The following is a 25036-nucleotide window of genomic DNA, read 5'->3' on the forward strand; positions in this document are numbered from 1 at the left end:
TGGGTGTTTCCGAAGGCCTCATGTGCGTTACATGGGGTCCCAGTTGGTCTTAAGGGGATTTCGGAGTCATTTCAGGAGTCTCAGAGCATTTTAGGCTGGTTTCAGAGCCGTTACGGAGGCGTTTTTAGGGGTTTTGGTTTAGGAGGATTTTTTTAGACATTTCAAGATGTTTCAGATCATTTTCGGCGTGATGCAGAGGCGTTACGAAAGCGTTACGGAGGAGTTTTTGGGGTGTTCGGAGCCTCTCAGGTGCGTTACATGGGGTCCGAGGGGGTTTAAGGGGGATTTTTTTTTTTTTTATTCATAATCACTTAACCTAATTTACAGCTCTATTGTCCACTGGGGCACTACGTGAGCAATTTCAATTGACAGCTGCACTTACATTTTGTACAGCGCCTAGATTCTATTCTACTTTATCGAACTGGTTGCCTTCTGCTGCTTTCACTTTTTCTACTTTATACCTAGTAGAATGATGAGCACAAGGATGATGATGGATGGCTATTGTTCCTTTCCAGTCCGATTGGGGGTCCATTATGAGTAGCAGTTCGCCGATGCCCGGTTATCCGGGTCCGTTTGAGCCATGGGGCTCAGAAGAGGGTCAATGTCAGTTGCTCTCGGGGAAAAGCAACTGACGAAAAATTGCAAGTGCCGGGGCTGGGAATCAAACCCATGACCATCCGCATATGAAGCGAACGTGTGACCAACTACGCCACGGGCCCCGGCAAGGGGGATTTTGGAGGCATTTTAAAATGTTTCAGACCATTTTCGGCGTGATTCAGAAGCGTTACGGAAGCGTTACGGAAGAGTTTTCGAGGTGTTCGGAGCCTCTCAGGTGCGTTACGTGGGGTCCGAGGGGGTTTAAGGGGGATTTTGGAGTCATTTCAAGGCGTTACGGAAGCGTTACGGAGGAGTTTTCGGGGTGTTCGGGGCCTCTCAGGTGCGTTACATGGGTTCCGAGGGGGTTTAAGGGGGATGTTGGAGTCATTTCAAAATGTTTCAGACCATTTTCGGCGTGATTCAGAGGCGTTACGGAAACGTTACGGAGGAGTTTTCGGGGGGTTTGGAGCCCCTCAGGTGCGTTACATGGTGTCCGATGGAGTCTAAGGGAAATTTTGAAGGCATTTCAGGACCTTTCAGAGCCTCTTCAGTGGAATTCAGACGCGTTACGGAAGCGTTACGGAGAAGTTCTCAGGGGGTTCGAAGCCTCTCAGGTGCGTTACATGGGGTCCGAGGGGGTTCAAGGGGGATTTTTGAGGCATTTCAGGACGTTTCAGAGCAGAATCAGAAATACCGTCCCTCAAACCTCATGCAACGCCCTTTAAAGTCTCCTGAGATCCCTTGAATTGCCCCTAAAGCCCCTTGGAACGCCCCTGAAATCCACTTAATACTTTTGAAATATCCCAGAATTCTTCGTAATCCCATAAAAACACCAAAATATCTTGACAGAACACCCTTGTAAGGCTCCTCAAATCCCCCGAAACAACCCCTTAAAACGCCCCTGAAGCCCCTTGGAACCACCTTTTTGGGCTCTCTGGGAACATTCTGGAAACCCCCTTAGCCCCACCTCAACTGCACAGGAGCAAGATCTGTTCTCGCAAACTAGATTTTCTAATTGAAGCCCAAACTTAATTTATGCATAAATTTCCCTCTTTTTATGCCTTTTTTAATTTATGCAGTCCCAGCCATGTACATAAAAAGAGGTTCCAGTGTACTTCACGTATATCAGCGCAAATTAAAGTATTTTTAGTGGACTGATCATTGATCATTGGCAGCATTTTGAAGCATACTGAGCGGCATTACGATATCAATGGTAAAACATTCCTGAAATTGACAACCGACCGAGAAGACTATTTACCGCACAGGCAAGCATGGATCGGAATGATATGATAAGATTTTATGAAACTTTCAAAGCTGTGTGACATATAACTGCACCAGTTTGCGCCATATGCAAAGATCGGAAAAAAAATTGCTGACAGACAAAACAGTGGTATACCCAGGAACAGTATTAATTCAGTGGAAACACCTTCAGGAGCTGATAAGCAAAGCAAAGCAAAGACTGTACACATCTTAGTTGCTACTCCGTGATTGACCAGAAAAATCGAAGTTGCACAATGATCCAATGAATGGTGCTTGGAACTAGCTACACACTCTCAATGTACACAATTCGAGAGTTCAATACTTGAAAGTCAATAACGGCGCTGGCCACATCCTTACGGTCATCGGGAGAGGGAAGGAATGTTAGTTCGAGAGCCGTTGCTACAAGAAACCGTGGAATCCACAGCATCCACAGCATCCACAGACTCTACAGTTGTCTCGGGAAGAAGTATTTGTTAGTAGGGTAGGGTAAGGTGTGGATCTTGAAGCCACCTTTGGTAGGTGATATGATCTACTAGGTAAATAAAGATACACGTTGCGGTCTTCATCTCGATTGTAATTTATTTGGTCGTGATGACCATCATACTTCAACGGTCGTTCAATATTAAACGCATTAGCGCATGGATTGTTTATTTAACCGTAAAAACCGACCTTCCACGAAAGTTTGCGCGCGATTCTGATCCCGGAATCCACACACGAGTCCCCATCACCCAACCGAGAAAACCAAACGACCAACGAAAATTGTCGGAGTCCACTGTGTCGTCTGTGAATACCAGTCTGGTTTCCTCAAAAGTCAAACAACTACGGATCAGATATCTAATCTGCAGATGATCTTAAACAAGTTTCGGGTATGTTGATACGCGCGATGCCAGATGGATCATATCAAGTGTTTGAATCGTGCGAAGGGGGATTCGCTACTGAGCAGTAGTGACTCTGGATATTAGGAATGCATTTAATAGCACCAGCTATGGCCGATGACGTCTGGGATACCCGGGTACCTGTACAAGATTCTCGGAAGTTACTTCTAGAATCGAGTACATACTAGTTTTAGATACAGAGATGGGTCAGAAGTGCTTTCACATAACCTCAGGAGTCCCGCAAGGTTCTATCCTGGGTCCGGTGTAATGGAATGTGTAACGTTTTGACGTTTTTATTCTGTTTAAGTAAAATAAAGTTTTAATTCAGTTAGATTAAATTGTTATTTTTTTGAATATTTCGATTTTGATTTTAAAATTTGTTTTTTTTTATATAATTCATTATTAGTTTTCATGAGTATTTTAGTTTAATTTGTAGCTTTTGACGTTTTTATCTTTTTAAGTAAAATCTTATTTGAATTGGATTCGTTGAATTTGCCTTAGAGTTTGAACCGTTTCATTTAGTAGAGATTATCCGTTTCATATAAGGTTTGTGTCTAGGCTAAGCTAATGACGATTCATGTTATGCATCTTAGAGGACTTTTACGATGGCGCTAAATAGTTTTTACGGCCATGTGCGATTTAAATTTGGCGCACTTGTATATAATAGTTTTTAGATTCAATAGACGACTGCTTCAATAGCAGGAAATTTACTTGACTAGAGATTTCGACTGACTCCATGACTTGATAGTTGAGTCGGCTGGAGAACAGAAGCGAGCTTCGGCGACCTTCTGCCAGTTTTAAGTTTTTTTTAAGTTACTTAATTTTTGGATTTTGTCGCCAGGGGCAGACGCTCTGTTCCCTGTGCGTTTAATTGTTGTTAAAAAAGCGTCAGAGACGCTTTTTATTTCGGCTTCAAGCCATTTTCCGCTGCTCCTCGCCCGCCAAAACTGGCAGTCAAACGGAGTGAAGGGATTACATCCGGCCTACCTGCGTGCGGTTTAAGCTCGATCGGGCAGAGTACCAGACCGCCGACACTCCCCCTCCGCACCTATAATCCGGCGAACGAAAAGGAGAGCGTATCGTCGACGATTGGCCACTGAAATGCACCGACAACGGAAAAGCCTGCGCAGGTACGTCGTTTTGAGTTCATGGCCATGATCACCCCCCCCCACACACACACACACACACACACACACACACACACACACACACACACACACACACACACACACACACACACACACACACACACACACACACACACACACACACTTGACGAGCATTTTTGTGAAAAAGAATATAGACTAAAATGAATTCAATTGTTATTTTTTCGTGTTTCTATTGTTTTTGCTTTGTTTGCTAAATTTATTCCAATAAATTCACTTCAGTGATTCCTAAATGTTCACTTGTTGTTTATTCTGTTCTTTATCTCTTTTTGTGTAAATTTTCGTTATTGATTCGTGTCGCTTATTAGATTTTGGAGTTTTAAGTCGAGTCAGCGGCCGTTCGAGGGAGCCCTTGAGATAGGAGTCGTTCAAGTCGGGCAAACTTTGATATGAACCGGTGGTCTCTCGTTCGCGAGAGTGGCGCAAAAGCCACCGCGTTTGACAATCTCTCGAGCAATTCGGCGAACGGTTACAAATGTCATGTACGACGAGGTGTTGAGGTGAGAGTACCCAGTGGGAAAGAAGATGGACAGCTTTGTCGACGACATTACGCTCGAAGTCTACAGTGAGACGATCGAAGAGGTGAAGTTGACTACGACCACTCGATCAAGGTTGTGGAGGCGTGGATGAGGTTCAGGAACCTGGAGTTAGCTCACCACAATACTGAGGTGACGGTTGTGAACAACCAGAAGTCGGATCAGCAAGCGGTAATCAGTATAGGTGATTGCATTATCACGTCAAACACTTGGGCGCGATGATCGACGATAAGCTCACCTTCGGTAGCCACGTTGATTATGCCTGTAAAAGAGCCTCCACAGCTATTGCGGCACTGCGGTGTATGCCAGTAAGCGCAAGTTCTGGCTCGTGTCGCTACGTCCATACTAAGGTATGTCGGCCCGGCGTGGGGCACTGCGCTAAGTACTGAATGCTATCGTCGCAAGCTCAGGCTTATGTGCCTAAAGGTTGCGAGCGCGCACCGTAAAATGTCACACGGCGCTCACTGCATCACTGGTATTGGGATGCCGCTAGGGAGGACATGGAGTGCTTCGAAATGCGTGGTACAAGAGGCATATGCAGGACTGCCAGGATGGCCTCTATGGTCAAATGGCAGCGAGCGTGAGACAGTTCCACCAAAGGAAGGTGGACCCACAGGTTGATACCAAGGGTAGATAGTTGGATTAGGAAGTAACATTCCACCTGACACAGGTCTTTTCAGGCCATGGTTGCTTCCGACAGTATCTACACCTTTTCGAGCATGCGGAATCTCCCGAATGGCCTGTTTGTGCTGGTTTAAAGGAAATGGCGGAACACGTTTTGTTCGTGTGCCCGCGTTTCTGCACAATACGTGACCGTATGCTTGCCACATGCGGAGAGGACACAACCCCGGACAATCTTGTCTAGAGAATGTGTAGTGATGATTTGGCTGGGACTGGGATTTGACTGGCCATATCGTCTGGGAGCTACAGAGGAGGTGGCGCGTGGACTCGGGGAGTGGCTAGTCCAGACGCAGTACAAGAGGTGGTCCAGGGGTACGGAGTCGGCTTCATAGGTCATACCGGTGCCCTACGGTCGAAATCGACTCTTACAGCGATTAAGTGGCCGCGGAGAAGGAAGTCCTGGTGGCGTTGCTGTCGTAGCGTCAGTCTACTGGGTTGGATCCGAGCCCTCGGTTGGAAAGGGGTCCCCGGCAAGGGCCGAGGCAGGTGGAGACCCTGCTGTCAGCAACCTTCTGGTGCATCTGATAGGGCCTGAAGGGCAGTGATACCCTTCCTTGCGGGCAGGTCGGATCGGGTTGCACGTAGGTATCAGTTCATGATGTCTGCAAAACAGTTGGGCGCGGGCGGGGTTGATCCTGCCCGCCTTCCAAGGACAAAAGGAATGGTGAGGACCACTCGGGAAACTGGCTAAGCGCCAATATGCTACCGAGATGGACTTTCCAAAGCGAGTCATCAATGTTCGTTGCTGCTGGCTACGCAGCTAACCTTGAGGGTGTCTGTTGAGCAGATTCTCCCCTATGGTTTAGGAGGGAAGTGTTTGAATCGTCTATCTAGTTTGTGACCATGAATGTATTTCATCGGTCAAACAGGTGCGATACTGTGTAAATGCTGAAGTCTAGAAACGAAGGGTGACAACGGAAGTTTCCCTCACAGCGATTGTCTACAAAGAAACAGTAGCATAAATTCACCGTGACTTTGAAAAGCCATCGTTATTAAGCATTATCGCATTCCAAACGCAATTGCTTATCTACCACCGACCATCAAAGTGATACAATTCCATTTCATCATTTCCAGTTTCTCTCACACCTTTCCTGTTTCGCGCAGCCACCGCACATTATTTCTTCATACAAATTCCAACCACCCGACGAAGATGGGTGACAGCGTGGAGGGTATGCCAGAGGAGCTACTGCTACTGATATGCCATTCAAAATTCGAAACGCATGGGAGGTATCATCTCTGGGATCAACAATGCAGTGTAATGAAAGAAAGCACACCACCCACCAGCAGCAGCAAGTGGTGGAAAGATAACGAAGTAATTAAAAAAAATGCTTTAAAATTTCCGAGGCATGCTTACCATTGATCGCGCATGTGGAAATCCGTGGATGGATTGTCGCAGTCCACGGGACTGCCAGCGACAGGTGCGAGGAAGAGCATGGGAAGGTGTGGAAATTGAAAGTGAAACCGAAACCGAGGTGTCCAATCGCAATTAACTCATTAGTGCGCATTTTTGATTGGCGCTTCAATGTGTGAGCTTTGAGAAAAGATTTATGAGATCGCGACATGGGCGGTTAGTCTCTGTGATTGAGCCATTTCTCACTGGCTCACGGCCGTTTTCTAGTTGGCGATTTCATACAAGAAGGGTAAGTAATGCTGAACAGATGGGTCTGTTTTTGAAGGATCGAATTTCCACGAAGAAGATCAGTTTACGACGTTTTGTACTTTCGACTTTTTGTTCTTTCGCCGCCTTGGAACACTAGGACAGAGGTAAGGTCGCCGGCCCCCTGGCTCAGCGATCACACGTTCGCTTCATAAGCGGATGGTCATGGGTTCGATCCCAGCCCTGGCGCTTCGTAAGTTGCCTTTTCCCCCAAAAGCGGCCAGCTCTTGACCCTTTTCTGAGATCATAGCACTAACGGACCCGGAAGTTGGATATCGGAAAAACGACAACATAATGGACCCTCAATCGGATTGAAAGAGAAGTAGCAGCCAGACATCACCATTCTAGGTACCATCAGTAGGTCGGCTCCAGAGGCACAGTAATTCCATCCGGGATTCCTCTAAAAGATCCTACGCTATTTGCCCACAAATCAATTGCAAAAGCTACTTCTAGTATTCCCAGGAAGCTCTTGATGATATTCTTCCGGGAGTATATTTGGGATGATTCAAAAGTTTTCTCTGGGGTTCTTCCAGAAGCTTCTCATGAGATTTCTTAAAAGGTTCCATCTGGAATTCCTTCAAAAGCTCTTGTCAGGAATCCTGTAGGAAGTACTCCAGGGATTCTTCCAGAGATTTTTTGCTGGATTTCCCTAGAAATTAATTCCGTGATTCCTTCAGGATTACTCCTTCTAGGATTACCCCAGGATTTTTTTCTGAGATTCTTTCAGGAATTCCTTCCGTAGTTTTTCCACAAATTTATTCTAGGATCCCTCTAGGATGTCCTTCTGTGATTCCTCAGGGAGCTATATCTGACATTCTTTTTGGGATTCCTGCAAAAGTTCCCTTAGGAATCCTTCTAGAAGTTTCTTCTGATATTCCTTCAGGAACTCCTTCAAGTTCTCTTTCTGAGATATTTTTCTGGGACTTCAAGGGATTCTCAAGGAGTTCCGGGAATTCCACAAGAATTTTATTTGAGATTCTGCTTATAGCTTCTCTTGGAATGTCTTAATAATTTCTTTTTGATTTCCAGATGTGAAGGTATTCCCGAAAAAATGAAATCCTGGAAGAAATTTTTGGAGGAAAACCAACAGGAACTTGTTGGAGTATTCCTGCTGTCGAAATTCCTCAAAATAGCCCTTGTGGAATTTACTGATAAACACCAGTAGGATTTTCATTAGAAATACAGGGTGTTAGGTTCCTGAGTGCAAACTTTTAAAAGGGTGATAGAGGACCATAAATGGTGACAAAAATTGTTCTACGCATATGGTCAAATCTCAACCGTTACGTAGTTATTGAACTTCCCATGTTTTTGACTCTCATTGCCTTAACTGGCTATAACTTGGAAATGGTCAAACTAAGCCTACGCTCCACACACGTTTTGAAGTTTTTTTTTATAATAGGTTCTGAGATGATTAACACTTATTCTACATGGTTCATAAAACAAATAATCCTTAAGGAATCCCTGGACGAATTACCGAAGGAATTCCTGGAGAAATTCCCGAAGGAATTCCTGGATAAATTCCCGAAGGAATCCCTAGAGGAATTCCTGAAGGAGTCCGTGGAGGAACTCCTGAAGGAATCCCTGGAGGAATTCCTGAAGGAATCCCTAGAAGAATTCCTGAAGGAATCCCTGGAGAAATTCCTGAAGGAATCCCTGGTGGATATCCTGAAGGAATCCCTGGAGGAATTCCTGAAGGAATCCCTGGAGGAATTCCTGAAGGAATCCCTGAAGGAATCCCTGGAGGAATTCCTTAAGGAATCCCTGGACGAATTACCGAAGGAATTCCTGGAAGAATTCCAGAAGGAATTCCTGGATGAATTCCTTAAGGAATCCCTGGAGGAATTCCTGAAGGAATCCCTGGAGAAATTCCTGAAGGAATCCCTGAAGCAATTCCTGAAGGAATCCCTGAAGCAATTCCTGAAGGAATCCCTGAAGGAGTTCCTGTAGGAATGCCTTAAGGAATCCCTGGAGGAATTCCTGAAGGAATCCCTGGAGAAATTCCTGAAGGAATCCCTGGAAAAATTCCTGAAGGAATCCCTGAAGCAATTCCTGAAGGAATCCCTGAAGGAGTTCCTGTAGGAATGCCATGAATTACCGAAGGAATTCCTGGAAGAATTCCCGAAGGAATTCCTGGAGAAATTCCTTAAGGAATCCCTTCAGCAATTCCTAAAGGAATCCCTGGACGAATTCCTGAAGGAATACCTGGAGGAATTCCTGAAGGAATCCCTGGAGGAATTCCTGAAGGAATCCCTGGAGAAATTCCTGAAGGAATCCCTGGAGAAATTCCTGAGGGAACCCCTGAAGGAGTTCCTGTAGGAATGCATGGATGAATTCTTGAAAAAACTCCTGGAGGAATTCCTGAAGGAAACCCTGGAAGGATTCCTAAAGAAATATCTGAAGGCATTCTATGAGAAATCGCTGGAGGAATTTCTGAAGGCATCCTGAAAGAATTCCTGGATGAATTCATAAAGGGAACCGTGAAGGAATTCCTAAGAAGACATTCCATAAGGAATCCCTGGAAAAATTCCTGAAGGAATACCTGAATAAATTCCTGAAGGAATCCCTGAATAGAATAGAAAAATAACGATTGATTTGATTAATTGAACAGTTTTGCTGTATTGTGCAGCAGCGAAAACCAACTTTGAAGTGCCACAGAGCTTTTGTGGTGTGTGAATTGAAGGTTAATTCAACAAGTGAATCTGGCGCAGTGAAAATTTGAACGTTGATGAAGAACAATTCCTTTAGCTGCTGCAATAAGAATAATTGTGAAGTCGTAAGTAGAGTAAAATTGAAACATGAAATTTTGCGTTATTATTTGACTTCCAGTCCTAAAGAGACTGGTTATCGATAGCCTACATCTTTTTGTTTTCATCCAATGATGCATTGGCAATTTTTTTTTTTCATTTTTATTAATATGTATTTTAACTTAAATGCTAATTCTACACTCAGGTATTGGCAAAGGTAAGTCAATATATCTGAAATGATTGACTATTATTCATTCGGTGTGACAGGAATTAGCGCATATGACGAAGTAAATGTTTATCTTATTTTCAATAAACATTATCTTAACCTTCATCCAGCCAACGTACATTTTTCACCTGCGGAAAAGCACAAGAATGATCATAACTTTTTTGTTTTTCGATGGATTTTGATGAAATTTTCACAACTTCCCGAAAAACTCTTCTAGTTTAGCATACCGGGGACAGAGGTGCCTGGTCCACATGGTTCCGGAGTTATTCCGGATTGTCTTGGGGTACCAAAATTGGCCACATACTTTGCGCAACGTATATCTCAAGATGACGATGAGGTAGAAGTATACTGTCTTCGGCGAATTTGTTCAGCAACTTAAGAACTAACTAGCAACGGCGACTTTGGTTCGCGATTCGACCGCTAGGCGGCGCCAGTATCAAAAATGTTCAAACCCTCATATCTCAGAAACCTGATAAGATAGAATGATGCTGTCTTCGGCAAAGTTCTTCAGTAAGCTCAGAACCATCTTATAGTAACGTCTTTGGTTTGGGATTTATCTGCTAGGTGGCGCCTCGTGTATGAAAAATTCAAACACGTATATCTCGATACCCCAATGAGATACAAGGAAGCCGTTTTCAGCAAAGTTGTTCAACAGACTAAGAACTATCTGGCAATAACGTTTTTGGTTCGAGAATCGTCCGTTAGGTGGCAACAGGGTAAAAAATGTTCAAAATTATATATTTCAAAATCCTGAAATGATAGAATGATGCGGTCTTGAACAAAGTTCTTCAGCAAGCTAAAAGCTGTCTGATAGTTAGGTCTTTGATTCGTGATAAATCCTTTGATTCGTGGATAAATCCCAAACCAAAGACGTTACTATAAGATAGTTCTGAGCTTACTGAAGAACTTTGCCGAAGACAGCATCATTCCATCTCATCAGGTTTCTGAGGGTTTGAACATTTTTGACACTGGCCACCTAGCGGCCGAATCGCGAACCAAAGTCGCCGTTGCTAGTTAGTTCTTAAGTTGCTGAACAAATTCGCCGAAGACAGTATACTTCTACCTCATCGTCATCTTGAGATATACGTTGCGCAAAGTATGTGGCCAATTTTGGTACCCCAAGACAATCCGGAATAACTCCGGAACCATGTGGACCAGGCACCTCTGTCCCCGGTATGCTAAACTAGAAGAGTTTTTCGGGAAGTTGTGAAAATTTCATCAAAATCCATCGAAAAACAAAAAAGTTATGATCATTTTTGTGCTTTTCCGAAGGTGAAAAATGTACGTTGGCTGGATGAAGGTTAATACACTGCATACCACAGATGTTCAATTTCCCGAGCACACATGTTTTCTTCTTTCCCCCCTCAAATGGCGAAAGATTTTTGTCGAGGTCGAAAAAAGCCTCAATCTTCAAGTCCTACACGAACCAAAACACGTGTACTCCCACTAGATTCATGTACGGTAGGTATAAGGTAGTCAGCCGAAGCCACCCTCTTGTATGTTGACTGAAATCTGTGTTGCTGGAGACCCGCGGTGAATCTTTCTAAGATTTGTTGCAGCCGAGCCATCCCTAACACCGGTCGATTGAAACACGTGTACCAATCGAAGGGGGCATCAAAGGCAAGCAGTACCATCGTACAGTTCGTTGCACTGGGCTGGGTGGAATTCTAATACCGCCGTGACAATGAGCGAAGATGGGCAGAGATGGATACAACATCACCGATAGAAGGGTATAGGATCTTTGGTTCCACACTGATTTATGCCTCCCAGGTGCAACGACGAAGCCGAAGCCCAGGTGCCAAGTCGCTTCAACATTAAACAGTCTGCTGGGTGAGTACGACTGGAATATATTGATTCCGGAATGCTGGCTTTCTCAGTCATGGATAAATCAAAACGGAAAGTTTTGCTTTTCCCGACGTTTCGGCTTTTTATTAAACCTTTTTCGAGGGGTAAGCTGTCGACGGAACGGAACGGTTGACAGCTTACCCCTTGAAAAAGGTTTAAAAAAAAGCCGAAACATCGGGAAAAGCAAAACTTGCCGTTTTGATTTACCCAAGACTGAGAAAGCCAGCATTCCGGAATTAAACATTCTAGTTTGGCTCGAAGTGGTGTCACTTGTCGAATCTTCCACGAATCGTCGGATGGGGGACGAGATGCAACCATTCCGGTTCCGAATAATTGAGTGCTTCCATTCCACTACCGGCTGAATCGCCTGTTGGTAACAGCATCGAACAGGCGCCTAAACGGTTGCCCATTCATCCAGAGAAATCAAACGCGAAGCGCCTAATTTTCATAATCGTGTAGTTAAATTGGTAACAGATTTTCCCCGCATTTCATTAGTCGCAAGCTATCTCCAAACCGTTCGACCAAAGCAACGGCAGCGTGCTGCCTGCTACTAATTAAGCCCAATTGGTGGTAGCCAGTCGATTGGTTATCAGAGCGAATCCAGAGACCCTGCCGCTGCCGCTGTCGTCCACCGCCATAGGTCCGTTACGCAACGAAGTAAAAGTTTTTGTTTTTTTTTTTTGGTTTCGTTCGTTTGGTCCGCAAAGCCATCCAGGCGCGGACATCAAAATGTGAATAAATTTGTTTTACCATCAAACACCCCGGAAAGCCCGCTGGTTTATGTATGAGAGCTGGGCTGGGACTGGGAGGTTTTCACCTCGGACCAACCCTTCCGCACTCTGCGCTGCTGTTCTGCTGGAGGTTCAACACATATGAGGGTCGCACTCTCAGCTGATTTCGTTCAGTATAATGTGAACTGTGAACCTCTATATGGAGGGGGCCTGGCCTGAACCGGTTTAAGGTCACGGTTAGTGACTACCGAGCATTAGTGGTTGGCCGGCGCTTTTGGGGGCTTGATGGGGTTGTTAGTGTTGTTCCCGACGTTGTTCGGTCACATCGGAATGGCTTTTAGCTGGAGACGAAAAGTGGTGTTTGCTTATCACTTTCGGTTTTGTTATGTATTCAGAAATGGTGGCTCGGTTGGACTGGGAATGGGAGCCGAATAAATTACACAATGCTTAAAGGTGAGAGTTTGTATTTGCACCAGATATAAACCGGAACGTGGAAAGTTTTATGCTTACATGATTGTTTAAAAGGTATGTGCTGATTCATTTTTAGGAGAACCTTACATTCCGTTGCCTAACGATAGTTGATGTTGCCACAGGTTCGAATTTGAGATTTTCCGATAGGTTTCTTTTGAGTTCTTGAGATATCCAACATTTCTCATTCATCCAAGTCTTCATATGCATTTGTTGTTTTCAAATGGAATTGAACACGAATAATATCCCTTATTAACCCCATAGGTCATCGGAGACACCTTTAGAACATGTGTTGCCCTTGTAGAACTATTAATATTTCCTAAATATCTCGATGGTTTGTCCGAATCCGTCCTTACAAAACACGAACACTCGAAATAATCACCAAGGATTATTCGGAATTATTTTTATCGCTACCAATACTTGAACATCTGTATAATGTTTGTTATATCAACGAACAGTAGAATTTTTGGACAATCTGATTGAAGTCATGCCTTGACTACAGAGAACCGTAAATGGACTACAATTAGACCATTTGCATGCGGAAAGCAACGGCTAGCTCCAGAAACCAATACTACATCGAACAGGAGTAAGTTAAAGTCTCGACTAGATTACTGAGTACCCGGGATGGCCTGACAAATGTCAGGTCTTGAGTTCATTGAGCTATAGATGAAAATTAATCACATGTTTTACCTGTGACGAATCTCTGTGCACTTCATAAATCATATTCCACCATGAGTCAACGAGTAGGTCTTTCAAAACTATTTATAGGGAAATTTGATATACTCATTCGCTCATGTTTCGATTCGCTCATGCCTTGACTTCTCCTACTCCTGTTCGATGTACCGTCGTTCGGGGTGACATTGGGTCTAGAGGGTAAAATTGATTCATCCCACGGATTCAATTTAAGTTAGAGAATCCGACGGTGGATGCGAAGTATCTTAGAATTATGCATTCTAGTAGTCTAGTACACAATATGGATTCCCATCGTATTCTAAACCAGCGGAGAGGTGGCCCAAGATCACCCCATTTTGGCCCAATGACACCCCGCACGACGGTAGTATTGGTTTCAGCAGGCAATCATTGTTTTCGCATGCCAATAGGTCTAATTGTAGTCCATCTACAGTTCTCTGTAGTCAAGGCATGAATTCGCTAAGTTTATCAAATTTCACTTGGAATAGTTTTGAGAGACCTGCTCATTGACACATGATGGATTATGAGTTTATATAGTCCAAAGAGGTTTCACACAGGTAAAACATGTGATTACATTTCATCAACAGCCCAAGGTCGAGGAATTTACTTACTCCTGTTCGAAGTAGTATTGGTTTCTTTAGCTAACCGTTGTTTTCCGCATGCAAATAGGTCTAATTGTAGTCCATCTACGATTTTCTGTAGTCAAGGCATGACTTCAATCAGATCGTCCGAAATTTCTACTGTTCGTTGATATAACTAACATTATACAGATGTTCAAGTATAAATGCAAATAAAAGCGATAAAAATAATTGAAAATAATCCTTGGAGATTATTTCGAGTGTTCATGTTTTGTAAGGACGGATTCGGACAAACCATCGAGATATTTAGGAAATATTAATAGTTCTACAAGGGCAACACATGTTCTAAAGGTGTCTCCGATGACCTATGGGGTCAATAAGGGATATTATTCGTGTCCAATTCCATTTGAAAACAACAAATGCATATATATAAATATTTATAGTACTACAAGAGCAACACATGTTCTAAAGATGTCTCCGATGACCTATGGGGTCAATAAGGGATATTATTATTGTTATATATTTTTATCTAAAAATTTGGAAGAGGAAATAAAACCCCTTTGAGTGATTTCCAATAAGGGATATTATTCGTGTTCAATTTCATTTAAAAACAACAAACGAATATGAAGATTTAGATGATTGAGAAATGTTGAATATCTCAAGAAATCAAAAGAAACCTATCGGAAAATCTCAAATTCGAACCTGTGACAACATCAACTATCGTTAGGCAACGGAATGTGCAAACTCTCATTGAAAAACTGCATTAAGAAGAAAGTTATGGGGGTGCAAATCGTACTTGGCCTTATTTTTGCCCGACTTGACCCAGTGACCCACCGGCCTTACTCCGTCCAGAAGTCCAAGAAAATTTTGATCCCGTATATTTCCAAAACTATAGTGTTGTGCAAGTTTGAGTTCAAAATTTGGTTGAATTCTGTTGAGAAACGGGCTGTTGGAGATTTTTTGAACTTTTATTTTTTACCTGGGGTCAAACGGGTTAACCGCCGAAACCCGCGAAAACGTGGGGTCACGAACAAAACGTGTTCCGCCGTTTTCTTTAAACCAGCACAAATCTAACAGAGAAATCCCATGACCAAAACGATGTAAATCCAGTCGGAAGCAACCATGGCCCAAAAGGACCTGAAACAGGTGGAATGTTACTACCCAAGCCCGTGTTCAAGGGCTCAAATCGACGCTCCATACATTAGGCGCCCCTCCGCCTTTTGCCGAAATTGGGGAAACTCCGCCCTTGGCGCCACTTCTGTGCACGGGCCTGTTATTACCCCATGGCGCATGTTATCCCAGGGGATTACCTGTGGATCCACTTTTCTTTCACGCGCACTTTCAATTTGACCATGGTGGCCAATCTGGCAGCCCTGCGTATGCCTCTTGTGCTGAACATGTCAAAGCACTCTATGTACTTCCTAATAAGCATAGAGTAATGCGGGGCAAAAGTTCGCAGTGGGTCTTTTTCTGAGCACGAGTTAAGAACTCAAACAAATCTGTATGGGTTCGACACATAATCAGGTCAGTTACTCGTCAATAAAAATTGGAACGATTTCGTTATGGTTTGGCAGAGTTATGCAAAAACCTGTGTTTCTAGGTGTTTTGATAGAATTTTTGGACCATTTGGAATAAGAATTTGTAGTAACAGGAAGAAGAAGAATCTCATAACCTCTTGATGCCGGAGAATCGTTATTCTATAGTAGTGCGCGGGGTGCACTCGAACAAACTATAAACTACTAGTGCTTCTTGTAGAAAGGGACATTGCTAAAACCTCGACAGTGGGGCAAAAGTTCGCACTAGATTTCTGAATCTAGTTCATCAATATAATTACAGAATCTTTGGAGCAATGATGATTTCGTATAGAAACTACTATATAAATATAATATGTGTAGTATGCACCCTGAAATCGTTGCGGCAGAGGGTTTGAACTTAGTTTTGAAGGAAGATTGATTGTAAGGCAAACATTATGTTCACCCATTTTAATCAAAAAATGAAGAATGGTCAAAAACATTTTAAAACATTCTCTTCGTCATCCTCGTCGTGTCTTTCCATATGTTTCTGAAGGTCTTTTGTTTATCTACTTTACCGGAGTCTTTCATAGCTTAATTTGTAAATTCACAGTTATAATTTATCACCATACTGACGGGGATAAGATTCGATTACGGTCCCGTTCAACAGTTTTGCTGCATATTTAATTTTATTTTTCATGTATTCTGTGCAACACGTATATCTATGATTACTCCACAATGTATTTTGACAACTACAGAAACTTCCCAGCCCCGGCACTTGCAATTTTTCGTCAGTTGCTTTTCCCCCGAGAGCAACTGACACCTGACCCTCTTCTGAGCCCCATGGCTCAAACGGACCCGGATACCTGGACATCGGCGAACTGCTTCTCATAATGGACCCCCAATCGGACTGGAAAGGAACAACGACCATCCATCATCCTTGTGCTCATCATTCTACTAGGTATAAAGTAGAAAAAGTGAAAGCAGCAGAAAGGCAACCAGTTCGATAAAGTAGAATAGAATCTAGGCGCTGTACAAAATGTAAGTGCAGCTGTCAATTGAAATTGCTCACGTAGTGCCCCAGTGGACAATAGAGCTGTAAATTAGGTTGAGTGATTAGGAATAAAAAAAAACTACAGAAACGCTGGAAAGGACAGCTCTTAGTTAATAGTTGTGGAAGTCTTCATAAAACACATTCTATACATAAGCTGAACATCAGGTCGTATTCCAGTTGGGCCGTGATGCTTAGAACAGAAAGAAACAGATTTCATGGCAAGAGTGAAACGACGAACATGAATTAACATGAAATAAATGAACATCACACCAATAAACTACCCTTTACTAGGTGCGAACTTTTGCCCCGCATAATGCGAACTTTTGCCCCCACTATGGGGCAAAAGTTCGCATTGGAGTACTTGTATTGAAAATTGTATTACTATAACTAGAAAAGCAATGCGAAAAAATCTAGTACTACGTTTTGAAGGCAACATGATAAGGACCCGTTTAACGATGAACAACGATATTATTTTCTTTTCGTTTAATAGTTATTTTGAGAAGTCTGTTAGGTGCGAACTTTTGCCCCGCATTACTCTACCGATAGGCACCATACCAGTGATAAAGCAGGATCATGCGTCACGGTACGGTATGCGCTCGCAACCCTCAGGCGCATTAGCCTATAAGTACTTACCGGCTTACCACGGTAGCTTTCGGTACTATGCGCCGTGCCCCACGCCGCACAATGGTCGGAAAAAAATAAAGTTCGGCCAAAACCCTTTTTATGTGTTAAATCGAAGTTATAGGTTGTCTAGATATGTTACAGGGGATAGACAAAATGATCGGGACAGGCAAAATTTTCACTTTTTAAAAAAATATTCAATTAGCTGTAACTTTTCGAAAAGTGCATCAAATATTTTCAAATGTTTACTGTGAGTTCCTCAACTAGTTGTGTATCAGTGGACAAAATTTGGAAAAGATCGGACAATTCTTCACGAAGTTATAAAGATTTTTGAAAAAGGTAAAATTATCCGATAGCCAACTTTGAGCTGTTATATCTCCGGATTCAATGAACCGAATGCAATGAAATTTTGTCCATTTATGACTTATATAATGAGCTATGAAAAACCATTGACTAAACTTAACATTCTTAACACGGAAGAAAGTTATAACGGTTAGATTATTTTTCTAAAAAAATACCAAATTATCCAAAACATCAACATCGTTTCAAAATTCAAGATGCAAATTATAGTTCATTTAGTTTCCCTCTAATTGACTTATATTTAAATGCGTTTTGAAGGAAAGTAACAAGATAGCCGCCAATAAATTGAAAAAGTAATGGGATGCATATTAAAAATAGACCAATTTACTAAAAAATCGTGAAAAAATAAAATCGCTATAACTTTTTTGCTCGTTAAAAATTTCAAGTTAAGTCAAATGTTTTCCAGACTTCATTATATAAGTCATGAATGGTCAAAATTTCATTGCAATCGGTTCATTGAATCCGGAGATATAACAGCTCAAAGTTGGCTATCGGATAATTTTATCTTTTTCAAAAATCTTTATACCTTCGTGAAGAATTGTCTGATCTTTTCCAAATTTTGTCCACTGATACACAACTAGTTGAAGAACTTACAGTAAAAATTTGAGAATATTTGATGCACTTTTCGAAAAGTTACAGCTAGTTGAACATTTTTTGGAAAGTGAAAATTTTGCCTGTCCCGATCATTTTGTCTATCCCCTGTATATCGTATTTTTAGTGTTTACAAAGGGGTATTCAAAAATTACGTAACCTCAATAATTTCAAAAATGGTAAAAATCAGTAAACCCCACATTTTTTGCTTTTTTGTTAGAAAATCAATTTGAATTTAATTAAATGATCAACTTTCGATTAAATCCAATCAAGTTTGTCAAAACGTATGAAAAATGTGAGAAGATAAATTTTATTTCGGTCACAAATGGAAAAGTAACATAAAATATATGAAAAAACATGACTTTTTTAAATAGCTCTAATTTGAAAAACTGCAAATTTCTGCAAAATATTTAAACGTTTTTATGCAGCCCTAAGCATGATGTTTAAGATGTACTATTCGAAATTGCGGCGACACGTGACGACACGAACCGTTTTCTAACTTAAAAATTACCAAAAATCGTAAGGTACAATATATGAAAATTTGAAAAGTTTTGTGACATATTAATTTTGCACCATACATGCATTCAAACAGTCCAACAACAAGCTTTCATATGCTGGATAACATAAAACATATATTCCATTCTCAAAATATTATTATTTTACTTTTTTCGAATGGTTCATTTTTCAATTTTATGACTTAGGCCACTTTGGCGGTGAAAATGTCATTGAAATACAAAAGCTGGTATGCTTTTGATTAAGAATCATAAAACTACAATACATTAACTTTGTTATAAGGTGAAATAAAGTTTAAAAATATCAATTTCGTTTTTTGAGAGTTTTGGCCGCCCCTTTGTATGGAGCCCGACCAATGTGCGCCGGTCCGCCATACCTTGGTATAGACGAGGCGACACTAGCAGAAGCTTGCGCTTACTGGCATACACTGCACAGATATTGGACATCATACGGGACAGTACCACTATAGATGTAGAGGCTCGTCGATCATCAAAGCGTGCCTCGCTCCCGCCCTATGCTCGTTGTACAAAAAAGCTTGCTTTTCACCACCAGGTTCCCTAGTGTCCAGCAATAAACGAGCGGCTCTTTTCGTGATGAAAATTCACCCCCGTGGTAGTAGCCAACTCCACAGCCACCAAACTGGCGCTATAAAACGCGTTCCTTAGGGGCTGTCCATAAACCACGTGGTCATTTTTTTGGGACTTTTCAACACCCCCCCCCCGCGTGGTTATTTGTCCATACAATTTTTTTAATTTGTCCATACAAAATAGTCTTTGGCCGAAACCCCCCCCCCCCCCCCCCCCTATGACCACGTGGTTTATGGACAGCCCCTTGCATCCAGAGTCACTACTGCATAGTAGCGAATCCCCCTCCTCTTACGGTAGAGCGCTATATCGGCGGTCTTTGTAACCGGGAGGAAAGCGTCTACTGTCGACTTACCCTTCCGGAAGCCGAATCGGTTGCTCGAGAGACCATTTACACCTCAGTGTGCCTCATTAGTATGTGTTGAGGATGATCATTTCGAGCACTTTTCCCGCCATGGCGAAAAAGCATTTTGGTATATATGCCGACGAGTTTCCGGGTGTCGCTTCCATACTTCTGGGAAAACTCCCTCGTCCAGGCATTTCTGCATAGCAGACCTGAACATCCCGGGAGCGCCTGCAATGGCTACTTCTAAGGCCAAGTTCAGAACTCCGTCCAGACCTGGGGCCTAACCAACGCTAAGGGACTTTGCTATCTCCGCAAGTTCTTCATTGTTGGCCCTATCCGCATCGCCAGCCCCAGTCCTCGGCTGTTCTGCTAAAGGAGGCCAATGTCTAGGATCACATCCATCCATTACACCTCGTGTCTTGGCCACGAGGTCCGCAATCGCTTGAGTCCACTAGTAAGCCGGTGGTCTCCCATGACTAGGCATGGTCGCATCACATGAACGCAAAAGCACCGCCACCAGCTCATCGCCGTCTAAACCGAGTAGGTTTCGCTCACATGCTTTCTTCGAAGCATGATGTCTTTCATCTGCGAGGGCTTGGCCTTAGCCTAGCCGCTTCTTCCTCTACCGACCGACAGTAGCGAACCGCCAGGTGATCGTTGTGAGTATAGTTATCGTCTACCCTCCAATTTGAACTACTTATTCGGCCAGGACTACAAAAAGTTCCGTCAATAATCGACTCCGCACCGTTCCGACTAAAGGTACTCTTGGAACCGACATTAGCTAGATCGACATCTAGTATGGCGGGCCAGTGTTTCTAGCAGGATCTGACCCCGCTGGTTCGTGAAACGATTTTCTCATTCCACGACCCAGACATTAAAGTCACCCGCTATTACCACCGGCCTTTGCCCTGTCAGCACGGTCGTCCTAGAGTTCAGCATCTGCGTGAAGTGCTCGATCGACCACCACGAAGGCGCATAACAGCTATAGAAGATGACCCCGTTTACTTTGGCGACTACGAAGCCCTCATAGGTAGTAGACACCAACTGCTGGACGGGGTATTTACCCGTCGTCTATATCGCCGCCATTTTTCTGGACCCGTCCGCGACCCAATAGCCGTTGCCAGTGGGTACTCGGTATGGGTCCGCTATAATGGTGATATGCGTCCCCTACTCAGAAACCGCCTGACAAAACAGTTACCGAGCTGCGTCTCAGTGGTTGAGGTTCAGCTGCATTACGTGCACTGTGATTTGTTCACTGCGGCTTTCTTGAAGGCCGGGCACCTTGGACCACCCGTTGAATGCTTGTGATACACGGATTTACCGGATCAAATCAATCATGAGGATAGACTCGAGAAGCCTTATGCCTTATGGCTTTCGGCGCCGCATCAACTGCACAGCTTGCTCCTGTCAGGGCCTTTACAGTACCATGACTTGTGTCCTTGTTCTAGACAACCGAAGCAAAACTCCGGTGACTGCAAGATCAGACGGCATACTGACCAGCCCAACGGACTTATTTGCGTCCGCCACAGGCAGCTGATCCAGGGTTACCTGCGTCCCTGAAGGGCACTTCCGTAACCGAACGGCTGCGGTGACCATCTGCACCTGACATTCGAGTACTTATACTGTTCGGTCTTGATGACGAGCGCGTCGCCTTTCTCGCACTTGGCACCTACCCTCCTAGGGGCCGTTCATAAACCACGTAGACTTTTTGGGGGAAGGGGGGGGTCTCTGACCGAAGTCTACGCTCCTTTCCATTTTTGTATGGACGAAAGTCTACAAGGGGGAGGGAGGGGGTCTGAAATGGCCAAAATTTGGTCTACGTGGTTTATAAACAGCACCCTACATCTCCTGGGTTTGGTGTCCTCACGCTCCTGCACATCTTGCGGCTTTTTTTATTATTTCTCTTCCGCTCTACTGTCGTCCAAGGGGGTCCCTCCGCCCTACTTTGTGGTTGTTGAGAGCCAAACAACACCAGTCGCTACCCCCTGTTACCTTCCATATCCGGGACTGGCCAGCCTTTTCAGGCCCACCCTTCTCAGCTTTTGGGGACGCCTGGCTGGGATCCGACTTACCGGCATTACTGCTGGCTTTCGGGGTTAGTAACTTGCGGGCATCGCCAGGCAGTACCTCACATCTGACGGCTGCTTCACCCGCTTCTGCTAGTGCTTATCAAAAGCAGTCGCATCCACCACACCCTTTGGACTACCTGCGAAAGCGAAGGCCTCCGTCTGGGTAGACTTCGTAACCTTTGCTCGCTGCTGCAGTTCCGACAAGTTTCTCGTGGTCTTGCTTGACCTCGCTCATCGACTTTCGAAGCCGCAACAATGCCTGCTGAAGGTCCTTGCTTATGTTGGACTTCGAGGACCTAGTCGAGGACGCAATGTCGATGATTTTGCCAAGCTGCCGCACAGCTACACTCAATCATAGTGGGTATTCTGCTTAGAGTGTTTGAAAAGTTGGTGCAAGATAGCGATGATCGATCAAACCATGCGTTGTATTGAAACGTCTTTGACCTCGGGAGCTCGTGCGGTCCCAGAAGGAGACCTGCTTAGACCCCAAGCTGCTGGTCTGACCGTCGGCAGCTTCCGGGGTGGGCGCGAAAGGCCTCTTTTGCTCCCGAGTCCCAGGGCGTTGAAACGAGGGAGAGTTTTCGGATGACCGGGGAATGTGGAAAAGGTACTCACGTTTTAAAGCAATCGGGTGTATTTCTGCAACTGAGGCCAACCTTGACAATAGCGTGGGCGTGCCGAAGCTTTCTGGGGTCCCGCCGGTAATGCTGGGCGCGGACGTCGCGTCGGCTGATGGAGTTCTGGGAGCTCGCGAGCCTAGCATGGCAGGCTCCGTTATGTCCATCCCCGGCGTTGTTCCGGGGCTATCGACTCTGCTGGTATCTCAGTCAAGGAGCCGGGCTGCCCTGGCGGGTTAGCTTGACATAATCGATCGGCACAGGAGTAGTACACGTGAGGGGGGGGGGGTGTCTGCTGTCTTCCGATGAGGCACGAGGATCCCTTCTGCCTATCTCGACGAAGAGCGTAGAGCGCCGAATTCTCGGCTGTTAATGTTCGGATTCCCCGAACACTGATGGCTGTCGTTGTCCTCGGTGGTTCGACTGTATTTCCACGTGGACCGTGGATGGAAAACGCGCCTCCGCTAGGGAGACGCCACGGAGTTGGTATTTTGTTTTAACCTGGAGTTTGCTCCGCCTTTACAGAGCAGCTGACGAGGGCCCTCCACCGTCCACACAAAAGGGGGGGGGGGGTGTGTGCGGATTATGTTACACTTCCCAAGAACACTGACCGGCCCGATTATCCCGAACTTTCGAGCGCGGCACGTCCGTGCGGTGGAGACCGCTCAAACCGACTCCCCTGCATCTCAATCGAATGTTCGTCTCTTCGGCTCGCTCCGTTCTTTCGGGAGTTTTCGTCTACATCCGCTGCCCGCCGAATGACTGTCAACTTCATGCCTGACGAAGTTTGTTAGCACCACCCACGCATTGCTGCTGGTGCTACCGCTCAGTGCATTTAAAAGCGACGTTGATGTAGGGAAATTAAGCTTCCTTTTTCCTTAGTCATTAACCACGTAAAATGTTACCATTTAGGACGGTAACAGTATGAAAAGTTCGAACTGAAACCCTTCACGGTGGCCAGGTTAAGCCTACCTCAGCATATGCGCAGAATGTCTAGGCCGCATTGCATGACGAGGGCGAGTTTAATAAGGCCGTTCTAGAGTACAGCTGAAGCAGCCATCAACAACGTAGCCGATAGCATCATCGGGTACATGAAGTGAAGTCGAAGGAACGATTGGTTTGACGGAGAAAGGTCATAAGCTGAAATCTTCTGGAATAAAGATGGGAGCCATTAGAGGGACGAAAATGGAATCATTGAAAGGTGGCAGCAGCACTTTGTTGAGCACCTGAATGGTGAGAAAAATGTAGGCACAGGGATCAAGGTTGCAGAAGATATGATTGACTAGCACTAGATTGATGTAACATAGGGCTGGAACGAAGCAACTCTCTCGCTGAAGCAGGTTATGGATGCCACCACCAGTTCAAAGCCAACAAAGCAGTTGGTAAGGATGATATCGCAGCAGAACTCATCATAGGGGGCGGTAAAGTTCGCCACATGTCTGAACCAGTTCTTTGAGGTTTCATTGATGGAAGGTGGACTGTGGCCAGATCTTCACTGTACGGTAAATCCACCCGAAGTGCAGTGCGTACCCAGATCCAAAGCATCACCTGTACATACGGGTGATACGACATACGACATCATTCCCAGTGTTCAATGGTTTAGAGGAAACAGCGGAAAACGTTTTGTTCGTGTGCCCGCGTTTTCGCACAATGCGTGACCGCATGGTTGCCACATGCGGGGAGGACACAACTCCGAACAATTTGGTCCAGAGAATGTGTAGGGATGAGTTTGGCTGGAACGCCGTTTCAACGGCCTTCACCCATAACGTCTGGGAGCTACAGAGGAGGTGAGGCGTGGACTCGCAGAGTGGCTAGTTCAGATGCAGTACAAGAGGTGGTCCAGGAGTTCGGAGTCGGCTTCGTAGGTCATACCGGTGCCCTGCGGTCGAGATCGACACTTACAGCGATTAAGTGGCCGCGGAGAGGAAGTCCCGGTAGTGGTGCTGTCGTGGCGTCGGTCTACTGGGTTGGATCCGAGCCCGCCCGCAGTTGGAAAAGGGTCCCCGGCAAGGGTCGGGGCTGGTGGAGACCCTGCTGTCAGCAACATTCTGGTGGCCTGGAGGGTAGTGATACCCTTGCCTTCAGCAGGTCAGATTGGGTTGCACGTGGTGATCAGTTCTTGATGTCTGTCAAGCCGTTGGGCGCGGGCGGGGCTGACTCTGCCCCCTTCCGAGGACAAAGGGAGTGGTGAGGACCACTCGGGAAACTGGCTAAGCGCCAGCATGCTACCGTGATGGACTCTTCAAAGCGAGTCATCGATGTTCGTTGCTGCAGGCTACACAGCTAACCTTGAGGGTGCGATTTGCACTAGCCCCTCTCTGAAGCAATGCCTTCTTGGTGGTTCCGGAGAGACGAAGGGTTTGGCGACCATAGAAATGTGTTTTAGTGGGTCGAGAAGAGAGTAGTCTTGACTTTTACTACTGTTGTAGAAGGCGGCCTTAACCCCACACTACCCTAGCCTTCTTGTTAGGGTGTTTAAGGAAAAAAAAACATACGACATCATAGCACTTTTTATAGAATGCCGAGATCTTGGCAAGCTAAGTTGAGATTAATACTTGGAAATCTAGAATATGTTTTACCTGATTGATGTAGATGAAGACCGGTATGTTCCTAAAGCCAATTCATAGTCACGATTGGGTTATCTGAAATAAAAGAAATAACAATACATTAGTCAACTTTCCATTTTATATTATTTTGGGAGATTTTTTTTACGAAT

General features: G+C 44.5%; 1 protein-coding gene across 2 annotated transcripts in view; it reads right to left on the reverse strand.

Moving 5' to 3' along the window:
- Positions 1 to 25036, reverse strand: part of LOC109432921 (uncharacterized) — a 527049-nt gene that overhangs the window by 451862 nt on the left and 50151 nt on the right. For both annotated transcript variants that reach the window (XM_062845149.1, XM_062845151.1), the window contains exon 2: positions 24900 to 24962. The gene's annotated coding sequence lies outside the window, so the exon portion shown is untranslated. The remainder of the gene's footprint in view (positions 1 to 24899; positions 24963 to 25036) is intronic.

The sequence above is a fragment of the Aedes albopictus genome, chromosome 1, assembly GCF_035046485.1.
Source record: "Aedes albopictus strain Foshan chromosome 1, AalbF5, whole genome shotgun sequence".
Lineage (NCBI taxonomy): Eukaryota > Metazoa > Arthropoda > Insecta > Diptera > Culicidae > Aedes > Aedes albopictus.